General features: G+C 42.4%; 1 protein-coding gene across 1 annotated transcript in view; it reads right to left on the bottom strand.

Moving 5' to 3' along the window:
- The window catches only part of PWWP2A (PWWP domain containing 2A), a 49,491-nt gene extending 44,956 nt beyond the window's left edge, over positions 1-4,535 (bottom strand). Inside the window, exon 1 of the mRNA XM_008587159.1 lies at positions 4,465-4,535. The gene's annotated coding sequence lies outside the window, so the exon portion shown is untranslated. The remainder of the gene's footprint in view (positions 1-4,464) is intronic.
- Between the last annotated feature and the right edge of the window lie 170 nt (positions 4,536-4,705).

The following is a 4,705-nucleotide window of genomic DNA, read 5'->3' as shown; positions in this document are numbered from 1 at the left end:
AAAAAAAAAAAAAAAAAAAAAAAAAAAAAAAAGTCAAGAGTTAAAGATCCCCTTACTGGTCATCTTTTAAAGAAATAAATAAAAATTCATAAAGTCATCACAGGTGGTGATGGTCAGCTTTGTACCCCATGAATATGCATAATCAATTAAAAAAGGAAAATTAAGAGAAAGAAAAAATATAAAAAATATTTTTAAAAACTTCATAAAGCTGTGCACTTATTTGCACTTTTCTGTAGGTAGATTTGTATTAGTTATCTATAAATGCTAGTGTCTCAGTGTTTTTTGTTTTTTTTTTTTTGTCTTTTGTCTTTTTTCTGTGTCCAGCAACGGATCGCAACCCTCAGTGTCGCCCCCATACCGTACCGGGGACCGGCAACGGGATCGCAACCCTCGGTGTTGCTCCCATGCCTCGCTCAGCCAGTGAGCGGGAACCGGTCTGTATGTGGGATCCGAACCCTAGGGCGGGAGCGCCGCTGCGCTTCCCAAGCGGCGCACTATCCAGTGCGCCACCGGGCCGGCCCGTCTCAGTGTTTTAAACAACATACATTTATCACAATGTCTGTGGATCAGAAATCCAGGCATGGTTTAACTGGGTCCTCTGTTTCAGGGTCTCTCACAAGGCTGTGATCAAGGTCTCAGCTGGGGCTATGGTCTCATCTAAAAGCTCAACTGGGGAAGGGTCCATTGATAGTTAATTTTATGTGTCATTTTGACTGAATGAAGGAATGCCCAGATTAAACATTATTTCTGATGTGTCTTTGAGGATGTCTTCAGATGAGATTAAAATTTGAATCAGTGGACTCAGTAAGGTGGCTGGCCCTCCCCAAAGTGGGTGGGCATCATCCAATCCATTGAGGGCCTGAATAGAAAAGATGGAGAAAGGAGGAACTTGCTCCCTTTGCTTCCTGCCTGCCTCCTTGAGCTGGAACTTTGGTCCGCTCCTGCCCTTGGACTTGGCTTTACACCATCAGCTTTCCTGGTTCTCTGGCCTTAAGATTTGAACTGGAATAACACTGCTGGCTTTCCTGGGTCTCCAGCTTACAGATGGCAGATCATACAACTTCTCAGCCTCCATCATCAAGTGAACCAATTCCTCATAATGAATTTCTTCATACACGTATCATATTGGTTCTGTTTCTCTGGAGAGCCCTGAATAAAACAGTCCACTTTCAAGCTCACTCACATGATTATGGACAGGATTCAGTTCCTTGATGGCTGTTGACGACGAGGCTGTCTTCAGCTAATGGCTAGCCATGCGAATCTGTTCCATAGAACACCTCAAAGTATGCAGCTTACTTCATCAGAGCAAGCATACGAGAAGAGCCAGAGAGAAATGGTGCAAGCAAGAGAGAAGTCACAGTATTTTATATCCTAATCTCAGAAGAGGCATCCCATCACTTTTGCTATATTCTAAGCAGGTAAGTTACCAGGTCCAGCCATTCACAAGAGGAGAGGATTCCACAAAGGAGTAAGCCCCAAGAGGCGGAGATCATTAATAGCAACTTCAGAAACTGATACCACACAGTTTAAAGGTTCAAAAAAGTGAAAAGGAAAAGTATTTCAGATGGTTCCCCACCCCCTACGTAGTCATCTAGAGACTCTCTTAAAACCTCTTGTTTGTGCTGGCTGGTTAGCTCAGTTGGTTAGAGCACAGCCTTGTAACACCAAGGTCAAGGGTTTGAATTCCCATACTGGCCAGCCATCAAAAAAAAAAAAAAAAGTAATTTCCTTCTAAACCTTCTAAAATAAAAAGAAAAAAAAAAAAGAAGAAGAAGAAGAAAGAATGCTCTGTGTGGATGCCATACACCCCCATAAAACCTGCCCTCTGATAACAGATTCTCACTTCAGACTGGCAGGTGGAAGAGGCCATCATCTTAGAAAGGTAAATCCCAATATTGAGAGCAATACTCATAATGAGATCTACCACTAATCCAACCACTTCTTGAGCACCTACTATGTGCCAGGCAGAGACAGTAACCAGATGAGCTTGTCCTAAGACACTTTATTCCACAGTCTTGGGGTGTTCTTTCACACTGCTCTCCCTCCTTCTTTGTATATTCTTAACAATTGCCATGTCAACATAATTCCTTAAAACTTGACCCCAGAGTCACTACTTTGGAGGAAGTGGTTATAGGCTGGCCATCTTGGTTTGCCTGGGATTGAGGGGGTTTCCTGGGATGCAGGACTTTCAGTGTTAACAGTGGAACAGTCCTGGGCAAACTGTGATAGTTGACCTGGCTTTGTGCTGCATATCTTGCAGAAATGAACGCCAAATCTTGCAAGAAAAAGCAGGAGTCAAAGAAAACTTTGAAAGCTGGAGACTGGGATAGGATGGGAACTAGGCCTGTCAGTCTCCAAAGAATGTACTCTTGGCAACATTTATCTTTTGGCTGTTTCTTTATTTCTTTAGCCATTGCCCTAAGACAGGGATGATAAGCCTTGGACAAATGGCTCATCAGTGTGCACTTTTGGTCAAACCTTATAGTTCTAAGCCTGCAGGTTAAACCTGACCTTAGATTCTTTTTTTTTTTTTTTTTTTTTTTTTTAAAAAGATGACCGGGAAGGGGATCTTAACCCTCGACTTGGTGTTATCAGCCCCGCCCTCTCCCGAGTGAGCCACAGGGCCGGCCCCTGACCTTAGATTCTAAACACTCTTTTTTTTTTTTTTTTTTTTAAAAAGATGACCGGGAAGGGGATCTTAACCCTCGACTTGGTGTTATCAGCCCCGCCCTCTCCCGAGTGAGCCACAGGGCCGGCCCCTGACCTTAGATTCTAAACACTCTTTTTTTTTTTTTTTTTTTTAAAAAGATGACCGGGAAGGGGATCTTAACCCTCGACTTGGTGTTATCAGCCCCGCCCTCTCCCGAGTGAGCCACAGGGCCGGCCCCTGACCTTAGATTCTAAACACTCTTTTTTTTTTTTTTTTTTTTAAAAAGATGACCGGGAAGGGGATCTTAACCCTCGACTTGGTGTTATCAGCCCCGCCCTCTCCCGAGTGAGCCACAGGGCCGGCCCCTGACCTTAGATTCTAAACACTCTTTTTTTTTTTTTTTTTTTTAAAAAGATGACCGGGAAGGGGATCTTAACCCTCGACTTGGTGTTATCAGCCCCGCCCTCTCCCGAGTGAGCCACAGGGCCGGCCCCTGACCTTAGATTCTAAACACTCTTTTTTTTTTTTTTTTTTTTAAAAAGATGACCGGGAAGGGGATCTTAACCCTCGACTTGGTGTTGTCAGCACCACGCTCACCCAGTGAGCGAACCGGCCATCCCTATATGGGATCCGAACCCGTGGCCTTGGTGTTATCAGCACCACACTCTCCCGAGTGAGCCACAGGCCAGCCCCTAAACACTCTTGATTGTACCCACCCCCTCAAAAAATTCTAAGAACATTTATTGATTTGACTTTCCTCTCAGCTATTAGATTATAAAATCCTTATAAAGGATAACTATTAGATTATTATACCTTTATAAAGTAAAGACTTTATTTTATAGTTTCCTTAGCATAGTGCTGGGCCTAGTAATAATAGCCACTATTCATAAAGTTCTTACTTTATATCAGGATTAAATAAATTAACTATTACACCATACCTATGAGGTTCAACCCATAATTATCCCCATTGCAGATTAGGAAACTGAGGCACAGAGAAGTTAAGTAAGTTGCCCAAGGTCACACAGCTAGTAAGTATGGGTACCAGAGGGTAATACATTTTTGCTAATTGATTACAAAGGGCTCTCTGTGTTTTCTCTGGGAAGGATAGGCAAAGGCCTTAAGCAAAGCATTCTAAGAAATGGGTGGAAACCTCAGCTACAGAGTCATCCTTGGGGGGCTGGCTGGTTAGCCCAGTTGGTTACAGCATGATGGTGTTGATAACACCAAGGTAGAGCCGCCAAAAAAAAAGAAACTAGAAACCCGAGATCAGTTTGATAGAATTGTTTCTGTGTTATCATGGTTTCTCTCTGTCTTGGTTTCCTCGTCTGTAATACGGAAATAATAATCATTTCTACCTCAAATAGTTGCTGTAAAGTGTACATTTCATTAGACCATCCATGTGAGGCAGTAACTATTCTTATTCTCCTTTGCAAGGGTCTTGAGGCCTGGGTTGGGAGTGTGGAGGTCATTTGGTTCACCCAATGTAGATTCCAATCCAGGAACTGGGTGGGGGTACAAGTCTTAGCATTCAAACATAGCCATTCACTCCCAAGCAGCTAGTTCAGTGTTTAACCCCAGTCATTCCTCTGACTATATAGTTACTTGTCCACGGGCAAACATAAAAATGGCCAGAATATTCAGCTCTAAGTTGCTTTGGTTCATTTTTATGCCAAATTCCTATTCTCTGTGTTATTTGTATTTGTTTGTTTTTAAAACTGCAGAGATTTTTTTAGGAAGATATGTGTGTGCAGCTGTACATAGAAAAAAGCCTTTATGAGATCTGTCTTGTTCACACTGCACCTCTTATACAGTACCTAGCATATAGTAAGCCATCAGAAAATATTAGTAGGGGCTGGCCAGTTAACTCAGTCGGTTAGAGTGCGGTGTTGGTTACACGAAGGTCCATCCCCTTATCAGCCAGCTGCCAAAACAAAACAAAACAAAAACAAAAAAATACTTGTAGAATTCATAAACAAATGACTAAGTGAACTGTTATTTCTAGGTGGTAAGATCACTGTGGCTTTTCTTTTTTTTTTTTTTTTTTTTGGCACACCC

The sequence above is a fragment of the Galeopterus variegatus genome, unplaced genomic scaffold (genome assembly GCF_000696425.1).
Source record: "Galeopterus variegatus unplaced genomic scaffold, G_variegatus-3.0.2 Scaffold115, whole genome shotgun sequence".
NCBI lineage: Eukaryota > Metazoa > Chordata > Mammalia > Dermoptera > Cynocephalidae > Galeopterus > Galeopterus variegatus.
Note: the sequence above shows the minus strand (reverse complement) of the source record. Positions and strands in the feature narration are given on the sequence as shown.